At 41.7% G+C, this 9,839-nt stretch overlaps 1 pseudogene across 1 annotated transcript; it reads right to left on the bottom strand.

The window, feature by feature from the left end:
* Nucleotides 1–4,624: 4,624 nt before the first annotated feature.
* LOC105520332 lies at nt 4,625–6,079 on the bottom strand (annotated as a pseudogene). Its single transcript, XR_001003115.1, has one exon. The product of XR_001003115.1 is annotated as a DNA/RNA-binding protein KIN17 pseudogene (transcript).
* Between the last annotated feature and the right edge of the window lie 3,760 nt (nt 6,080–9,839).

The following is a 9,839-nucleotide window of genomic DNA, read 5'->3' as shown; positions in this document are numbered from 1 at the left end:
AGCCAGGATGGTCTCGATCTCCTGACCTCGTGATCCGCCCGTCTCGGCCTCCCAAAGTGCTGGGATTACAGGCTTGAGCCACCGCGCCCGGCCAGAACAATTTCAAATAATTTATGTAGATACTCTGTCCTCAAGGAAGGAGGAACACAAATGGAACACAAATCTTCACTCCTTAAGTACAGATTACACACAGTTACTTCCTTCCAAAGCATTCACTGTGGAAAGGTTGTGGGAGAGTGGAAGAATAACTTTACAGTAGAAAAACTACAAACACTACCTAATCCAGGTGCTCAAGGTCAACATGAACAGTGACGGAAGATGTTGATAGTATGTACCCTTGATATGCTATAATAAAAATGACACTTTACCTGTGTGGTCTTCCTCCCAGAAACCAATTAGCCAGTATCACAATGAGGAAAACATAACACAAATTCCAAAGAAGGGCATCCTACAAAGTACTTGACCAATACACCTCAAAGCAGTCAAGGTCATCAAAAACAAGAAGAGTCTGGGAAACTGTCACAACCTAAGGAAACATGACAACTAAAGGTAATATAGTATTCTGGATGGGATCCTGGAAGAGAAAGACATTAGGTAAAACCAAGGAAACCTGCGTACAGTATAACTTTGGTTAATAATGTAGCAATACTGGACCATCAGTTGTAACAAACGTACCATACTAATGTAAGATGTTCATGATAGAGCAAACTGGGTGTAGGGTATATAAGAACTCTTTACTATTATCTCAAAATTCCTGCAAATCTAAAAAGGCTTTTTTTTTAAAGGAGGTATCTAGAAAAGTAAGAGATGCAAGAGATTTGATATTGTCCTTAAGAAGTTGGAAGAACTTAAGGATGAGAAAAAAGGTGGGAAATTACCCCCAAAATGGATAGGCAAATAACCTCCCCGTTGCCCAAAAAAATCTCTACAAAAACACTGGTAATGCCAATATACTATAACAACCTATGCAATCACCAACATTTAAATAGTTGTAATAATGTGATCACTGCTTGACGTTTAACCTTTAGAATAAGCTTATAGAGGAAATAGATGTCATAAATCTGATTAACACAATGCAAACTTATCAGTCTGATAATGTTGAAGTATAAGAAGACATTAAGTAGAAAGGAAAGTCAGGAGTACTAATTAGACTATTTTGTATTATGAGTAGTCAGGAGAAATGGCCTATAGTTTTAATAAGAAATCAAAGTGTAAGTTCATCATTTCATGGTTTGTTTGTTTGTTTGTTTGTTTTTGAGACAGAGTCTCACTCTGTTGGCCAGGCTGGAGTACAGTGACACAATCTCAGCTCACTGCAACCTCTGTCTCCTGGGCTCAAGCGATTCTGCCTCAGCCTCCCAAGTAGCTGGGATTACAGGTGTGTGCCACCACGCCCAGCTAATTTTTGCATTTTTAGTAGAGACGGGGTTTCACCATGTTGGCCAGGTTGTTCTCAAACTCCTGACCTCAGGTAATCCGCCCACCTTGGCCTCCCAAAGTGTTGGGATTACAGGCATGAGCCACCACACCCAGCCCATCATTTCATATTTTAATAATAACCAATAAAGAAAACAAAAAAGAGTTTTGTAATGGATGGAAAGAAGAGATGCAGGAATCGAGTGAGTTAAAACTTTATCAGAGCTAACTTGACAGGTAGAAGTCTAAATAATGGACATTCCCATATTATTTAAAGAATGAGGACAATCAATAGATACACTAAAAACAGACCTTACTAGGCAACAGCGGTCTCCCTGGGGAGCAGAATGGGAGTGGGATGTGGGAAACAGTGAAAAAGTCAGGATTGCTACTTTTTATCACGGGTCTTTCTATACTATATAATTTCACAATTATGTTTATGTATTGCTTTGATAAAAAGATTTTAACTTTCTAAAAAAACATTCTTTGTAAAGCGTTTAGCACAGCGTCTGACACTCAGCAAGGAGCTCACAGCCTTGGCAAAGATTCTTGGATCCATGTATGGCACAAAAGCTTCAAATTCTACTTTGGCAAAAACAGTAAACAAAGAACACCATTTCTCTACTCACATCCCACTTCTAGCACCAATTCTAGAATGTTTTTACAACACCAGCAACCAATTCTCTGATTCTCTGGACACAAACTGGGGGTCCACTAATTCAACTCAATACTGAATTCAATTCAATTCAATACTAAGTACCCGGAGTTAAAGCAGACCCCAGAGGTTAAGAGCTGAGTCTCACAAGACTGCTCCCCACATCCAAGTCCAGGCCACCTGTACTTATGAGCAAATGGGTATAAATCAGGGGTTCCCACAAGCCACTCCTTGGGTTCAATAATTTATTAGAACCTCTTATAAAACTCAGAAAAACAATACTTACATTTACAAGTTTATTATAAAGCAAACAATTCAGTGTAGGAGGGGTCAGAGCTTCCATGCCCTCTCCAGCTGTGCCACCCTCCCAACACTTTGATGTATTCACCTGGAAGCTCATCAGATCTCATTATTCAAGTTTGTACACAGAGGTGAATAGGTGGGGCAGAAAGTTTCCACCTTCTAATTACTTGGACTTTCTGGTGACCAACTTGATCCTGAGGTCTTTTTGGGGCCCCACCCTACGACACTTCATTAGCATAAACTCAGATGTATTCAAAAGAGGCTCCTTACGAATAAAAAAGGACTCTTATGTGAGTCATTTTACAACTCTATTAATTGTAGATAACTGATAGCAATGCAAAACAACTCTTGCCTTGTTCATAGTTTTTTAAAAATTTCATAGAGACGGGGTCTCACTATGTTACCCAGGCTGCTCTCGAACTCCTGGCGTCAAGCAATTCTCCTGCCTTGGCATTTCAAAGTGCTGGGATTATCAATGTGAGCCACTGCACCCGGCCTTCTCTTTGGCTAATGTCTGTAATCCCAATACTTTGGGAGGCCAAGGTGAGAGGATCGCTTTATGACCAGCCTGGCATAGGGAGACCCCATCTCTACAAAAAATAAAAATAAATTAGCCAGGTGTGGTGGTGTGTGCCTGTAGTCCCAGCTACTCGGGAAGCTGAGGTGGGAGGATTGCTTGAGCCCAGGAATTGGAGGCTGCAGTGAGTTATGATTATGAGTTATGATTATATCACTGCACTCCAGCCTGGGCAACAGAGTGAAATCCCATCTCTAAAAAGTATATTAAATACATAAATTTAATTAATTTAAAAAAGAAGAGAAATAACCCCATATTAGGCTTTTTATCAGCCAGTGTGATGGTATGAAGTAGGATGGAAGTAGTAGCAGGAGAGACAGACACAGAATTTCTAAATGGTTTGTGTTGGCTCCACTTCATCAGTTAATTCAGAATTGTTGGTATAGACTTGTTTTTACATAACAGATAAAAGTATTTGCCTTTGGTGCTGAGTAGTGCATTTTGATTAGCTAGTGACTATGAATTATAATATTAATTCTGTGGAAGAGTTTATGTAGAGTAATGTTATTCTTAATATTTTGAAAGAATTCAGTGGGGATGTCATGAAGGGCGGGAATTCTTGGAAAGTCTTTAAACCACAGATTCTATTAGTTTTTAAATTTTAGAAATATATTAAATCACACACCATAAAAATAACCTTTTAAAGTATACAACTGAGTAGTTTTTTTGTACACTCACAAAGTTGTGCAACCATCACCACTATCTAACTCTAGAACACTTGAATCATCCCAAAAAGGAACTCCATATCCATATCCATATCCATTTGCACAGGGGTCCTCAACCCCCAGGTCACAGACCAGTAGCAGTCTGTGGCCTGTTAGGAACCCAGCAGCACAGCAGGAGGTGAAAGGTGGGAGAGCAAGCATTACCACCTGAGCTCCACTTCCTGTCAGATTCGCAGCGGCATTAAATTCCCATGGGAGCTCAAACCCTATTGTGAACTGTGCATGCAAGGGATCTAGGTTGCATGCTCCTTAGGATAATCTAATTAAAGCCTGATGATCTGGGTGAAACAATTTCATCCCAAAACCATCTGCCCCGCCCCCCCAGTCGGTGGAAAAATTGTCTTCCACAAAACTGGTTCCTGGTGGCAAACGGGTTGAGGACCACTCACCATTCATCCCCATGCCTTCTGCTCCCCTGTCCCTGGCAACCACTAATCTGCTTTCTGTCTCTATGAATGTAACTATTGTGGATATTTCGAGTTAATCTTATACTAGTGATTAACACAGTGATTAACTATTATGGATATTTCTAGTTGAATTATACATTATGTGGTATTTTCTGTTGCTTCTTTCACTTAGAATGTTTTCAAGATCCATCTATGTTGTAGCATGTATCAGTATTTCATTTTCTTATGACTGAATAATATTCCATTGTATGTATATACCTAAATTTATCCATTCATCAGTTAGACATTTAGATCGTTTCCTTTCCATGTTTTGGCAATTATGAATAAAACTGCTATGAATATTCACATACAAGTTATTGTGTGAGCATACCCTTTTGATTCTTTTAGGTAAGAATGAAATTGCTGGATCACGTGGTAACTGTTTAACTTTTTGAGGAACTGCCACACTATTTTCCAAAGTGGCTGTATGAAAGGACGGCAAAACAGAGTGTATGAAGATTTCCTCCAATTACATGATTCTAAATTGTCATATATAAAACACTTTATAATAACATTCTTTAATGAAGATATAAATTCTTCAAGTAAAACACAAAGGAAACAAAAATAACAAGGAAAAAATTACATAGTTTTGATACTTCATGAGACATAATTAAATTGTTCTCAAAGTTTAGCTGAACAACTACACAGTAATATTTTCAAAACCCTGTTTTTTTAATACAAAAGAATACCCTAACACAGTAGAGTCTCATAATGCTCTGGCGAACACCAATTTGATGCTTTAAGATTTTAATGTATTGTTAACACATTTTCAAACTCAGGCGAGTTTAGAAAAGTCTTCATATTGAATTCCTTCCACTCCGCGTCCTTTTAAAGGGCCAGTTTCAATGACGATAGTAGATGAAAAAGTCTTCTCATTGATGGATTCAAGGGTACCTTCATTTCCTCTGTAGCCTCCATTTAAAACTAGAATTCTTTTTCCTGGTGCTGGAATTACTGTCTCTAAATGAGTCTGGTCAAGTTTCAGCTTGTCTCCAGAATCAATCATCTTCACAACAGCTGTGTATTTGTCAATTACTTCCTTAACGATACCCTTTTTCTTATGATATTTCTCTCCCAGTTTTTTGGTTATAATTTTCACAATAATTTCAGGCTGTAGCCAGTAGTCTGTTCGGGCAGTTCTTTTCTTTTCCTCTTCAATCTCCATGATTTCATCCAGTGCAGATTTCTTTTTCTTCTTTTCTTTGGACTGAGCTGAGCTCTGGGCAGATTCTTTTCGTTTCACTGATGCTGAACTTCCTACTGTCTTCAGTGCACTCGGTCCCAGAGTACTTGACTTGGAAGACGTTGCTCCGGATGAACTGCATGCTCCTTTACTCAAATTAAACGTGACTTTCTCTTCATCATTTTCTCTGCTTAATTCCGTAAAAGTAGGGGCCTCCTGCTCCTTCCCTTCCAGGCCTCTTCTCACTTGTTCTTCAATAAATTTGGCAGTTTTTTCTTCATCATCAAGGTCCTGCTTTTTCTTTTTCTCCAGTTCCAGTTGCTGGCGAATGGTTTCTGGGTCCCTGTCTATGTACTGAATATACCAGCCTTTTGGTGTCTCATCCACTTTGCACAAGCGTTCTCTGCCCAGCCACTTAGTAAAATCGGTCAGAGTTTCCCACTGAGTTGCATTCATATGGATGTGCTCTCGGTGGCTGATGTATTCATTGTAGACAATGTTGTTGTGGACCCTTTTAGTACCAAAGCGTCTCCTGAGAAGTTCTAAAAAGTCATTTCGGAATTCCTCTGAAAAATAATCCATAAACTGCTGAGGATTTTCTGAAGCCAGCAATAGTTGTCTCTGATGAGATTCGGACATACAATGACACTTAAAGCCATTCTCGTCCCGGCACTGCTTCTGGCACATCTGGCAATACCAGCGTTGTTTCTGCAGGCCCTTGGACTTGATCTTGTTGGCGATAGCCTTGGGAGTAAGAAAATCCGACTTCCCCATGGCGACCACGGCAGCAGTCACTTTCTGGACTCTAGTGCCCAGCAAGCCGGAAACGGAACTTGGCTGGCGGCGGTGGGCGGGACAAATCCCAGCTGAGAGGCGAAAAGAGGTGGGGCCTGGGAAGACTGGGTTGCAAGGCTCGCGACACTCCCCTCCTCTTCTTCCTCTTCAAAATATTCCTCTTCATCCTCTTCCTCTTCTTCCTCTTCCTCCTCCTCCTCTTCATCACTGCTGTTGATATTAATAACCGTCAAATCCTCTTCCAGGGCTGGGGGTCCTCCCCCACCAGAAGTCCCTTCAGGGACCAACTGGGGTGGAGGGAGCCTCACAGGACCAGGAACAGGCGGGGGCGGAGGTGGGGGTGGCGGGAGAGGCCCTGGGGCTGCAGGAAGTTCTTCAGGCTCCTCCTTGGCTGGCACAGGAGTGCCCCACCCTGGGAACGGGTGCCACGTCCCAACGTGACCCCCTTTCCCAGGATCCTGGGAGCTCCTTCCAGCTCCTACATTTGGACGACGACGCTGAGGGTGCCGAGACTCAGGGGCCTCCATCACCCTCCCCGAGCTGCGGGTAACTCTCCTGGTAGCGGGTGGGACAATTGATTTTTTGATCGACAGCGAGGCTGCCTGTTCTGTTTTGCCGTCCTTCTCTGGACCTAGCCTTCCGTCCAGTGTCTCTGTGGTGGGAGTGGACGGCCCTTGGGAGTGGACGGAGGGCCGTCCACTCCACGAGGAACTCCATTGCTTGATTGCTGCCTGGCTAGCAACTGCTTTGCGCACTCGTTCCTCATTCCCAGCTAAAAAGGGCCCCCACCGAAAGCAATCAGTGGAAATCAGTTCAACTTTCTCCCACTTGCCTCAAACTTACTAAATTTTCTTAACTATCTCATACTCCCCAGCCTTGCCAGGACCATCCTTCTGGGTTTTGCCCATATTCCAACAAATGCTTCCATTCCTGATTCCTATACTAATACTGTGCCTTATTTTATGTTTTGCCCCCATTTTGATCAAATTTCTCCGTGCCAGGATTCAAGAAATCACTAGGGTCACCTTCAACCAAATGCTTCTTCATCCATACGTCCAAATACCAACCATAGGCCCCGACCTTAACGACGCCCCTTGACAGCAGGAAGTAGCCAGACAGACTAGGCGCCCCTTATCACTATTATCAATAAAAGGTTGGACTGTTTGGAAGAACGGAGGCAAGAGGGCGCTCTTCCCGGGTTTTTCATCACCAGCTTTTCCCATGTGAGCGAGAATGCAGCCGGCATCCAGGAAGGTGCAGACCAATCAGGCATGCACCAGGTGATGTCAATCGGAGGAGACCAAGATTTACTTGGTGGCACCTGCGGAGCGCCTCCCCTCCCCCACACGCTCATGCCCCGCCTATTGCCCTTCCACTCCTAGAAAAGCGGCTCCCGGCAGGCGCGCTGGGGCGGGCTTTCTCAGCCCCCACTCTTGTGGGGACTGTATTAGAAACTCCGCCCCCCTAGCTCCGGTCCCTGAAGCTAGATGACCAAAGAATAAATTTGCAGTTTTGCTTTTAGCCTTGCCTACTCGCTGGTTCTTTTGTGCTCGCTGTGGTGGTCTTAGAAAAACAAATCAGCTGTACCATTTCACATTCCCATCAGCATTATATGAGGGTCCCAATTTTTCCACATCCTCATCATAATTGTCATCGTCTTCTTTTCAATGATAGCCATCCTAGTGAATATGAAGTAGTATCCCATTACGGCTTTTCCCTAACGACATTTCCTTAACGACCAATAATCCTCAGCGTCTATTCATGTGCTTACCGGCCGTTTGTGTATCTTTGAAGATATAGCTATTCAAATACTTTGCCCACTTTTTAATTGAGCTATTTGTTTTTTTTTTTTTTTCAAATGGAGTCTCGTTCTGTCGCCCAGGCTGGAGTGCAGTGGCACGATCTCCGCTCACTGCAAGCTCCGCCTCCTGGGTTCACGCCATTCTCCTGCCTCAGCCTCCCAAGTAGCTGGGACCACAGGTGCCGGCCACCACGACCGGCTAATTTTTCGTATTTTTAATAGAGACCGGGTTTCACCGTGTTAGCCAGGATGGTCTCCATCTCCTGACCTCATGATCCACCCGCCTGGGCCTCCCACAGTGCTGGGATTACAGGCGTGAGCCACCGCACACGGCCTATTTGTCTTTTTATTCCTGAGGTGTAGAATTTTTTCTATTCTGGATACAAATCCCTTATCATATACATGATTTGCAAATATATTCTTCCATTCTGAGAGCGTTGTCATTTCATTTTCTTGATACTGCCCTTGGATCACAATTTTTTAAAATTTTGATGATCTCCAATTTGTTTTTCTTTGATTGCTTGTGCTATACACGTTATACCTAAGAAACCATTGCATCATCCAGTCACAGATTCACATCTATTTTCTTGTAAAGAGTTTTATAGTTACAGTTCTTACATTTAGGTCTTTATTCCATTTTTAGCTTATTTTTGTATATAGTATGAGATATAAATTCAACTTCATTCCTCTGCATGTGGTTACCCAGTTGTCTCAAATAACTTCAGCTCTTTGTTTTCCTTCCTTCTTTGTGCTTAATTTGCAGTTTTTATAACTTACTGGGATAAATGCTCAGCTTATTGATGTTTACCCTTTATTGTTTTCTAATACATTAAGATACAAAGTTCCCTCTAAGGACAACTTCAGTGATACTCCATAAATTTTGATGTTTTATTATTATAATTAAAATATGTTCTAATTTTCATTGTGTTTTTTTCCTTAACCCAAAATTCCTTTGGAGTATGTTTTATAGTTTCTAATTATGGGTGCAAAAATAATTGTGGTTTCTGCATTGTTGGAATTTGCCATTTGATACTGGAATAGATGTTAAATAAATGTGGCTATGTTATATATCATTTTAATGGGCATTTTTTGCTTTTTTTTTTGGCTAATGACATTAATTGCTGTTTATGTTGATTTTAAACTATGGAAATGATGTTAGACAAAAAGCAAATTCCAATGATTTTCTTATCTGAGTTCAAAATGGGTTGTAAAGCACCAGAGACAACTTGCAACATTAACAACACATTTGGCCCTGGAACTGCTAATGAATGTACAGTGCAGTGGTGGTTCAAGAAGTTTCGCAAAGGAGATGAGAGCCTTAAAGATGAGAAGCATAGTGGTTGGCTATCAGAAGTTGACAACGACCAATTGAGGGCAATCGTGGAAGCCGATCCTCTTATAACTACATGAGAAGCTGCCAAATAACTCAACGTCAACCATTCTACGGTCATTTGGCATTTGAGGCAAATTGGAAAGGTGAAAAACTTGATAAGTAGGTACCTCATGAACTGAGCAAAAATTTTTTAAAAATCATAATTTTGAAGTGTCTTCTCTTATTCTATACAACAAACCATTTCTCCATTGGGTTGTGATGTACCACAAAAAGTGGATTTTATACAGGAACCAGCGATGACCAGCTCAGTGGTTGGACAGAGAAGAAACTCCAAAGTACTTCCCAAAGCCAAAGTTGCACCAAAAACTGGTCATGGACACTGTTAGGTGGCCTGCTGCCAGTCTGATTCACTGGTTTCTGAACCCTAGCAAAACCCTTCCATCTGAGAAGTATGCTCAGCAAATCAATGAGATGCATCGAAAACTGCAATGCCTGTAGCCAGCAATGGTCAACAGGAAGGGCCCAATTCTTCTCCACAACAATGCCCAACCATACATTGCACAACCAATGCTACAAAAATGGAACAAATTAGGCTACAAAGTTTT

This window comes from Colobus angolensis, unplaced genomic scaffold, assembly GCF_000951035.1.
Source record: "Colobus angolensis palliatus isolate OR3802 unplaced genomic scaffold, Cang.pa_1.0 Scaffold379, whole genome shotgun sequence".
Lineage (NCBI taxonomy): Eukaryota > Metazoa > Chordata > Mammalia > Primates > Cercopithecidae > Colobus > Colobus angolensis.
This window is presented reverse-complemented; position numbering and strand designations above follow the sequence as displayed.